Source organism: Adiantum capillus-veneris, chromosome 17 (assembly GCF_014529385.1).
Source record: "Adiantum capillus-veneris isolate H3 chromosome 17, ASM1452938v2, whole genome shotgun sequence".
NCBI classification, from domain to species: Eukaryota; Viridiplantae; Streptophyta; class Polypodiopsida; order Polypodiales; family Pteridaceae; genus Adiantum; species Adiantum capillus-veneris.
This window is the reverse complement of record NC_140947.1, coordinates 8021083-8032500: the sequence shown is the minus strand read 5'-3', so window position 1 is coordinate 8032500 and position 11418 is coordinate 8021083.

Genomic DNA, 11418 nt, shown 5'->3' with positions numbered 1-11418 from the left:
CCAAGCACGAGGAGATTGCTTCAACCCATACAAAGCCTTCTTACATCTGCACACTTTGTCCTCTTGTCCTTTTATGACAAAACCGCGAGGCTGCGTTACATAAACTTCCTCAAATATGTCACCATTCAAGAAAGCAGTAACAATGTCTGATTGATGTACATCCCAACCAAAATGAGTTGCCAATGCACATAGAAAATGCACAGTAGTCATACGACAAGTGGGAGCAAAAGTCTCTTCATAATCTATGCCTTTTTGCTGTGCATAACCCTTTGCAACAAGTCGAGCCTTATGGTGATCGATCTCACCATCCGGCTTGCATTTCAACTTGTAAACCCACTTCGTACCAATGGCCTTTTTGCCAGGAGGCAAATCACATAAAGTTCATGTGTCATTTTCTATAAGTGCATCATATTCTGATTGCATGGCAGCCATCCAATTTTCTGAATTTTGTGCTTCATCAAAAGTCAGAGGCTCCTCAACATCATGTAAGCTAGACACAGCCAAAGCATAACAATCTGATGCATAAGATGCATGGAGAGAGCCTGAACGAGTACGACTAGACAAAGGTGCATCCAATTTACTGTCACGCAAAGTGTGCAACAGCCATTTTGGCATACCTCTAGCCTGCTCATTTTCAGCCCTTTCCTCATCAAGTACATCATGTACATCTGCATCAGTAATAGGCTGTTCTAAAACATTTTCAGAAACCCCCATAGGCTGTACATTTACCTCATTGGAACTTACATTCGTATTTCCACCACTGAAAAGAGGCAACAAAGTGTCATAAATGTCGTGTGAGCTTACATTACTGTCTCTAGTACATGATAGCAAGGGCTGAACAGAATCTTCCACAAACACTACATCCCGTGAAACCAGAATACATTTTGTTTGCGGATGATACAACCTGTAACCTTTGCTTTCAGCACTATAACAAAAAAAAAAACATTTGACAGCCTTATCATCCAATTTTCTGCGCTGCGCTTGTGGCACCAAAGCATATGCCAAACAGCCAAAAACACGCATGTTCTCAATAGAAGGCTTTCTATCATGCCATGCTTCATATGGAGTAATAGACTGCAAAGCTTTCGTAGGACACCTGCTAAGTTCATAAGTGGCACACATGATGGTCTCAAGTCAAAAGAATGCGGCAAAGCTTGATTTTTGACCATACATCGTGCCATTTCCGTGAGTGACCTGTTTTTCCTCTCAGCAACACCATTTTGCTGAGGTGTATAAGGCACTGTACATTGGTGTTTAATCCCATGACTAGCCGGAAATGCATTAAATTCATGAGACATATACTCCCCCCCTCGATCGGAACGGAGGGTGCCCATAGTACATTTCGAGACATTTTCAACCATAGCGAGAAATTGTTTGAAGCACATAAAAACTTCGGACTTCGCTTTAAGCGGAAATACCCAGGCATGCCTGGAGTAATCATCTATGAAAGTCACGAAGTACACGTAATTGCCCTAGGATGGAGTTTGCATGGGCCCACAAACATCACTATGCACAAGATGCAACCTGCATGTGGCCCGAACTGAACCATCCTTTGGAAATTTAGAACGCTGCATCTTACCCAAAATACAGCCTTCACAAACATGTTTGACAGGTGCTTCAAGAGGTGGCAAAGAAGCAACCATATCAGATTTCTGCAAACGCAGCAAACTGGCAAAATTCAGATGACCAAAACGTGCATGCCAAAGTTTTGCATCTGAAATAGCCCTTGAATCTGCAACAGCATTTGCAAAATTTTGTCCACACTTGTCATACAACGTGAGCTTATACAGCCCACGGCACAAAAGCCCAGATGCAACAATTTCATCACTGAAACTGAGATCATGAACTGTACATCTATCATCCACAAATTTGACTACAAGTCCAAGTCTAGCAAGTGCGGATATAGACAAGAGATTCTTCTTGATCCCAGGTACATAAAGTGCATCAACAAGTGTGAAAAAAATTCCATTAGCAGTAGTAAGCACAATCTTTCCAACTCCCTGAACTGGATAAGAGGCATTGTTGGCACAAGTGACTGAATTCCCATGAGGGACGTACTCGAGAGAGGTAAACAATTCATGATGTGAGGTAATGTTATTTGTAGCACCACTGTCGAAATACCACACATGTGAATCTGCAGCAACTGACAAGCATGCATCATGGACAGCAGGATTGTAAGTGCACTCTGCGCTAAACGCCCATTCTGCATCAACATCAGCAACACAGTCTCCTTTCACAGAAGACTCAACAATGGTTGCATTTGTAGTGGAACCAGCATTTGCAGTGGAACCACCCTGTTTCTTCTTAGCCTCTTTGGCCTTCAGCTTAGGACACGACTTGATCAAGTGATCATTGGCTTTACAATAATGGAAACGCATCTTCTTTTTGCCCTTATCACCAGAATTGCCAGACGAAGTGCTGCCAGCAGAAGCATTAGGAACAAAATTTTTGCCACTCGCAGAAGAACCATAAGAAGTGGCTGCATTACTGTTACCACCCTTTCTTTGAGAAGCAATAAAAGCCCGTTCAACTGCACGCTGCCTAGTCCTATTTTTTCTGGAAAGTGACTCTTGCAACAGCAATGTGCATAATGCATCAAACTTGACAACTTCAGGATTTCCTTGGGTCATAAGTCTCCAAGTACTAGCAAAAGTCTGGTAGGAATCTGGTAAGGCATCAAGAACAGTCTGCACAAGGGAACTATCTGAAATGACTTCACCTGCAGAAATAAGCTGCTCATTGATATCCTTGACACTAGCAAGGAAAGTGTCCATATCATCTTCCTCATGCATAATCTTCGATTCCAGCTCTTTACGCAGCAAAGCAAATTTAGCCTCATTGCGGCTTGCATAAAGACCTGCTAAAATATCCCAAGCCTGTTTTATAGATTTTGCTGAAAGGATGTGAGGAACAATGGTGCGCTTCACAAAAAACGCAATCAATGCATGAGCCTGCGCATCCTTAACATGCCAACGAGCTTGTTCTGCCATAGGCAAAACAACTCTCACAGCTGCAATCCTTGCAGCAAGACCTGCAACATCCTCAACATCCAATACATTCTCAGAACCAGGACGTACATCAATGCCCTGCACAATGTTCATGGCACCCTTTGACACAAGAACATGTTGCATCATATAAGCCCACATAGGGTAGTTGTCCCCATCCAACCTGTCCTCAGTAGCAAACATCTTGAACACATCTATGTTGTTGTTGTCAGCCATGGTAAATGCTGCACCTGATGTGAAAACTACCCGAAAATAGGAGAAACGGAGCGGGAAAAACCTGTGCTATATAGCACAAACTGTAGAAGACTATAAGGCACCTGTTATGCAAAAAACGGCACTGATAGAAAATCTGCACAAAATGACGAAATAGCCTGTGCAGTACTGTCTATAGTGGAAACGGAGGTAAATTATTCTGCAGGTGAAGTTATTTTAGACAGTTCCCTTGTGCAGACTATTCTTGATGCCTTACCAGATTCTTACCAGACTTTTTCTAGTACTTGGAGACTTATGACCCAAGGAAATCCTGAAGTTGTCAAGTTTGATGCATTATGCACATTGCTGTTGCAGGAGTCACTTTCCAGAAAAAACAGGACTAGGAAGCGTGCAGTTTAACAGGCTTTTATTGCTTCTCAAAGAAAGGGTGGTAACAGCAATGCAACCACTTCTTATGGTTCTGCTACGAGTGGCAAAACTTCTGTTCCTAATGCTTCTGTTGGCAGCACTTCGTCTGGAAATTCTAGTGACAAAGGCAAAAAGAAGATGCATTGCCATTATTGTAAAGCCAATGATCACCCGATCAAGTCATGTCCTAAGCTGAAGGCCAAAGAGGCTAAGAAGAAAGAGGGTGGTTCCACTGCAAATGCTGGTTCCATTACAAATGCACCCATTGTTGAGTCTTCTGTGAAAGGAGAATGTGTTGCTGATGTTGATGCAAAATGGGCTTTTAGCACAGAGTGCACTTACAATCCTCCTGTCCATGATGCATGCTTGTCAGTTGCTGCAGATTCACATGTGTGGTATTTCTACAGTGGTGCTACAGAGCACATTACCTCACAGCGTGAATTATTTACCTCTCTCGAGTCTATCCCTCATGAGAATTCAGTCACTTGTGCCAACAACGTTTCTTATCCAGTTCAGGGAGTTGGAAAGATTGTGCTCACTGTTGCTAATGGCAGCTCCTTCACACTTGTTGATGCACTTTATGTACCTGGGATCAATAAGAATCTCTTGTCTGTATCCGCACTTGCTAGACTTGAACTTTTAGTCAAATTTGTGGATGACAGATGTACAGTTCATGATCTCAGTTTTGGGTGATGAAATTGTTGCATCTGGGCTTTTGTGCCGTGGGCTGTATAAGCTCACTTTGTATGACAAGTGTGGACAAAATTTTGCAAATGCTGTTGCAGATTCAAGGGCTATTTCAGATGCAATACTTTGGCATGCACGTTTTGGTCATCTGAATTTTGCTAGTTTGCTACGTTTGCAGAAATCTGATATGGTTGCTTCTTTGCCGCCTCTTGAGGCACCTGTCAAACATGTTTCTGAAGGCTTTATTTTGGGTAAGATGCAGCGTTCTAAATTTCCAAAGGATGGTTCATTTCGGGCCACATGCAGGTTGCAGCTTGTGCATAGTGATGTTTGTGGGCCCATGCAAACTCCGTCCTTGGGCAATTACCTGTACTTAGTGACTTTCATTGATGATTACTCCAGGCATGCATGGATATTTCCACTTAAAGCGAAGTCCAAAGTTTTTATGCGCTTCAAACAATTTCTAGCTATGGCTGAAAATGTCTCGAAATGTACTATGGGCACCCTCCGTTCCGATCGAGGGGGGGAGTATATGTCTCATGAATTTAATGCATTTCTGGCTAATCGTGGGATAAAACACCAATGTACAGTGCCTTATACACCTCAACAAAATGGTGTTGCTGAGAGGAAAAACAGGTCACTCATTGAAATGGCACGATGTATGGTCAAAAGTCAAGCTTTGCCGCATTCTGTTGACTTGAGGCCATCATGTGTGCCACTTATGAACTTAGCAGGTGTCCTACAAAAGCTTTGTAGTCTATTACTCCATATGAAGCATGGCATGATAGAAAGCCTTCTATTGAGCACATGCGTGTTTTTGGTTGTTTGGCATATGCTTTGGTGCCACAAGTGCAGCGCAGAAAATTGGATGATCAGGCTGTCAAATGTATTTTTGTTGGTTATAGTGCTGAAAGCAAAGGTTACAGGTTGTATCATCTACAAAAAAAAACATATTCTGGTTTCATGGGATGTAGTGTTTGTGGAAAATTCCGTTCAGCCCTTGCTGTCATGTACTAGAGACAGTAATGTAAGCTCACATGACAGTTATGACACTTTGTTGCCTCTTTTCAGTGGTGGAAATACGAATGTAAGTTCCAATGAGGCAAATGTACAGCCTATGGGGGTTTCTGAAAATGTTATAGATCAGCCTATTACTGATGCAGATGTACATGATGTACTCGATGAGGAAAGGGCTGAAAATCAGCATACTAGCAGTATACCAAAATGGCTAGTGCACACTTTGCGTGACAGTAAATTGGATGCACCTTTGTCTAGTCGTACTCGTTCAGGCTCACGCCATGCATCTTTTGCATCAGATTGTTATGCTTTGGCTGTGTCTAGCTTACATGATGTTGAGGAGCCTCTGTCTTTTGATGAAGCACAAAATTCAAAAAATTGGATGGCTACCATGCAATCAGAATATTATGCACTTATAGAAAATGACACATGGACTTTATGTGGTTTGCCTCCTGGCAAAAAGGCCATGGGTACGAAGTGGGTTTACAAGTTGAAACGCAAGCCGGATGGTGAGATTGATCGCCATAAGGCTCAACTTGTTGCAAAGGGTTATGCACAACAAAAAGGTATTGATTATGAAGAGACTTTTTCTCCCACTTGTCGTATGACTACTGTGCATTTTCTATGTGCATTGGCAGCTCATTTTGGTTGGGATGTACATCAATCAGACATTGTTACTGATTTCTTGAATGGTGACATATTTGAGGAAGTTTATGTAACGCAGCCTCGCGGTTTTGTCATAAAAGGACAAGAGGACAAAGTGTGCAGATGTAAGAAGGCTTTGTATGGGTTGAAGCAATCTCCTCCTGCTTGGTATTAGAAAGCTGAAACTCATTTGGTGAAACGAGGCTTTCGTAATAGTCCAACAGAAAGCACATTGTATGTAAAGTGTGAGGATGATGTACTTCTTATTGTGGTTATTTATGTCGATGATGATCACTGGACCAAATGAGAGACATATTGCTGAATTTAAGGCTGATTTGAATGCTACTTTCAAGATGAAAGATTTGGAGCTGTTGCATCATTACTTGGGTATACAGTTTAAGCAGTGTGATGGTGGTATTGCCTTGTGTCAGAAAAGTTACATAGAGACATTGCTATGTAAGTTTGGACTTGAGGATTGCAAACCTATTGCCACTCCCATGGAAACAGGTTTGAAGTTGAGTCTACATGATGCTGGTGATCCTGCTGATGTCACTCTTTACCAAACTGCTATTGGCTGCCTCATTTATGTATGCAACACAAGGCCGGATATTCAGTTTGCAGTCTCATAGGTCAGCAGATTTATGCATAGCCCAAGGTCTAAGCATTGGCAGGCTGTCAAGAGGATTTTCCGCTACCTTAGGGGCACTTTACATCTTGGCTTGTTTTATCCCAAGGGGCGATCATTGACACCAGACTTACATGCTTTTTTGGACTTAGATTGGGATGGTTGTTTTGACACGCGAGTGTCCACAAGTGGTTTTTGTTTCATGCTTGGCAGTTCATGTATATCATGGTTGAGCAAGAAGCAACCTACTGTGGCCACTTCGAGGTGTGAGGCTGAGTATAGGGTAGTCTTCACAGCTACGGTTGAGTGTGTATGGCTCAGACGCCTTATGGCTGATTTGGGTGTTGGACTCCTAGGACACTGCCAACACTATCTACACTGACAGTCAGAGCGCATTGGAAATTGCGAGGAACCCAATTTTTCATGCTCGCACAAAGCACGTTGAGGTGCATTACCACTATGTCAGGGAGAGGCTCTCAGCAGGAGAGATCAGCTTGGCTTATGTGCCAACACAGGACAACCTTGCAGATATTTTCACAAAGGCATTGTCTCATGAGAAGCTTGAAGCTTTCCGCAAAGCTTTGGGCTTACTCCCCTTTGTGGACAGATCATGTCCTCAGGGCATGGCACTTCCCTTTACTCATGTGCCGGCTCTCGTTCACCGCATCACTCCAGGGGGGATTTGTTACCATATACATGTGGTAGTGATGTGTGTGAACACACTAGGACCGTCGGGGCATTTTTTCCCCTCCTTGAGCTTTCTTCGTCTTCTCCAAGGTGTGTGCTTTTCTCTGCAACCCTAATTCCAACACACTTCATTAGTGAAAAAAATGGTTCTACCCCGAGGTCTTACGGGAATTACAAACCAATGTTTTGGTTGGTGGATTGCTAGGATATAGATGACCTATAAAATAGAAGCTCAAAGTGAGTAACATTGGTATAACTAATGCTACAAGAAAACAATAATAAAAAAAGGTACATGTCACTCACCTGCTCACAATTGCACGTAAAACTAAATTGTCATACCTCCCTGTGTGATGCACACTAGAGTCCACCATGTAGAGGCCATTCTCATGTCGTCTATACACATTTGCAAACCACTTGCACTGGAAGATGAAGGTATGAAAGGTCCTAAAATTTAACCTTTAGTATTCTTTCAATAGTTTCGCAGTACCTGGCTTCATCACCGTCTGTGTCAAAGTTGCCCATGATGGCACAATCCTTGGTGGTTCTACGCTCGTCAATGTGGCGCGTATGAAAGTGACGACCCTTTGACCACATATAGTTAAAGGAAAGGCACTACACAATAGAAAAATATCTTAATTTATCAAATACATATTAAAGATAATTTCAAGAAAAAATTTTACAATATGGTTTAGGTATATGAGTACTCTACCTTTGGTATGCAGTCTCGTGCATACTCCCATTCTTTGCTGGTGATGTCTTCTCCACGCGGTTTTGCCTCGGTCATTCTCTCATGAATCCACTCTACACTAATGAGATCTGGGAAACATGCAAGTTTTCTAGGCACTGGGGGTGCCCTCCTTCCTCCATGTGCTTGTTTCTATGCTGCCCTCTCTTGCAAATGCCTTGCCTTTGCCAGTGTCCACAAGTACTCCCACTTGGTCATAATCTTTGCATTTGTTCCTCGTCTAACCACATGCGAGGCATTGAAGGATCAACTTGTGCCAAATACTTTGATATGTAAACAAATGCCTCTTGAATGATCCACCCTTCGGCCATGCATGCCTCTGGTTGAGACCGTAGCCGCACAAATCTTTGAGAGTCTTAAAAAACCTCTCTAAGAAGAACATCCATCGTGTGTGCACTACTCCACATATAGCGATCTCCTCCACCACGTGAACCAAGAGGTAAATTTGACTAAGAAGGACCAATCAAGCAAATGCATCTTCAATGGCACACACAGTTTCTGTTGCAAGTGTTTGAGTAGCAAGGATAGCATCTATTTCAATTTCCTTGGAGCTCACAAATCTGCAAGAAAACACACAAGGATATATTAAGTGTTAGTTGAAATTATTGTGTACATAAAAAAGGTGTAGTTGAGTGGAGTCTTGTGGTATACCTTACTAGCTCTCCTAGTTTGAAAATAGCGTCCCTGACTTTCTTGTCCCGACATATACACATACTCACCGACAGAATGAACTACAATGTAAATCAGGGGAAGGGAAAGTTAGTGATAGTCATACACACAAACTATAGATAGAATATGGAGTATGAAGATTACCTGAAGCATCTTGTGCCAATCATGGGACTTTAACCCATAGAATTGAATGCTTCCACCCTTCTTCGCTTTTGTGAAAGCTCCCTTTAGCGACCTCATGTACCCTGTTGGTGTGCGAATAGAGGCAATGGTACCCTTCACCTTGTCTTATTCTTCTTTGGCTAGCATCCATGGTGCTTTAGGAAGCACAATATTTTCAATTGGGACACAACGTGGAGTAGTAGAGACGGGGAGACGTTTTAAAAGCCTCAGACCTCCCTCACACCTAAAGAGTCTTTCTTGCCGATTATGTGGTCCCGTAGTGTTTGGGCTACATTCTTGAACATGTGCATGGGATCCAAGAGGTGTTGTATTCTTAAGTCCTTCCAATATGGAAGCCTTAAGAATATGGAATACCTTGACATACCTTTTGGTGGAGGACACTGAGCCGGATTGTTATTGGGGTGTTCTTCCTAAATGGTTATCCAATTTTCCATCGTGAGCTTTAGAGGGGTCTTCCCATTTGTTAAAGCATTGTGCTTGTTATGCCCTTGGGGTAAGAAATGATGGTTGTTTGGATAGGTTACCTTGCACAAGAAATTGGACCTCTACATCACCAACAATGGCCCACAAGTAAGACATGCATTGTGCCCCAATGTGGAAAAACCTAGATACATATCATATGGTTAGAGAGATGAGTGAACTAAAGTGTACTAAAGGGAGAGAGGGAAAGATAGAGAGAGAGATCGAGGAAAGGGGGTTACCAGAAATCTCTCCAAGCCCAGAATAGTCGTGCATAGTCCACATAAGGATTCCCCTCACAATGGCCTCTCTCTCCCACCATTATGAGAAATATGAACCTTGCATGGGCCTTGTAAGGAATCCTAATTTTTAGGGATTAAGGCTAATGTTGTGTGGGGTTAAGGGGGCAAGAGCATTGAAGAAGGTAGTATTGAGTAGGCTTTTCTAACCTTTTTTAAGACAAATGTAGGATGTGGACCTAAGGGGTTACTTTCTCTCTCTAGCTTTTTTTAAAGTGAAGGAAGCATAGGGGTGTGACCACATCAACAAAAACGTGGGTCATTAAGAGTCAAAATTTGACTTTTAAAAAAATAAATCATTTTTACTTATTTTTTACTTAAAAGTCCCTCCCAACATATTTACATATCCAAAAATCATTTTTTGACCCATTTTTTAACCCACAAGCTTAGAAAGTCCATTTTTTCAAAATCTTTTCTCCCAAAAAGTAAAAAACACTTTGTTCTCGCCTCCTCCTCCCTCCTCTCTCCCTCTCCTCTCCCTCCCTGCCCCTACCTTCCTCCTCCTCCCCAATCTCTCCCTCCCCCTCCCTCCCTCCTTCTCTCCTCCCATCTTCCTCAACCTCCCTACCCCTCCCCCTCTATCTTTTCATAATTTTCTTCCTCACGCAACAGATTCCATGGTGCTCACGGACATCACAAATGGTTTACTTCCACCACCACGTACTCCACACACCAAAAGCATACATATTCGCTTACCCACGGCATTTGCATCGAAGACCGATAGTGAGGGTGATCAAAGGTCATCATAGGAACGTTGCACCGCTTGTGAGACCAATGTTGACATTTGAGTGGATGGCCATTTGTACCCTTACGATCCTATAAGCCGCTTCCATCCATAGTTTAATAGCCTTTCCACATTTATTCAATTTCTTGGGAGGGGAGAAGTAGGCTTGTTAGGCTATTGTAAGCGGTTGTGTATGGGTGCAGGTGCTTCTTTGCATATGTGGATGCACGAATGTCAAGCTCTTCACCTCAAGACGACGTCATTACAAGAGAGTGTTGCCTCTTCAGAGAGGGTGGTTAAAACTCTTGAACAACAAATGCAAGAAAAGGAATCCCACATCCAGAAGCTTACCAACACCATCACATACTTGAAAGAAACACCCCTTGGTGCAAGGGAACGCAAACGCACATATTCATCCATTGAAACTCTTGCACATTTGGGAGGAGCACGCAAACGACGAGCTACAGCCACAAGGTGATTTGGTCTTTACTTGCATGATGCATTCTTACTTCACACTATTTTCTAACATTTATGTTTATTTGTTGCTAGAAACTTCATCCAAGAGGCATGCGGTGGAACAAGCCAAGATGATTGAGTCAACCTTCTCACTAGTTGTCTCAATACCCAGGATGTGATTTCTATCCTACAATCACCTGGAGGTAAGCGCATTAAGGATGCAGTCACTAAGGACCTTATGCATAAATTGAGAAATGTGGTTAGTGATGATGACGTGCAACAAGCTTGTGATGAGGTTGGAATCAGCACCAAATCCTATCATGCTATTTTTCAACTCCTAAAGGATGCCCTCAAAGAGCATGGCATTGTGGAAAACCTATTTCACGTTCCTCACAAAGTCAAGCTCGCAAAGAAGGCCACAAACGAAGATGTGTTCTCCCGCATTGAGACATACCTACACATTGAGGACACAATGCCAACTTTCCTTTATGCTTCATGCGCAACAAAGACAAGGGGAAAAGGTAAGAAACAACCCATAAGACCTTCGGAGAAGGGCTTTCCTTACACAATGTGGAACAATATTTTTGTGGATCTTA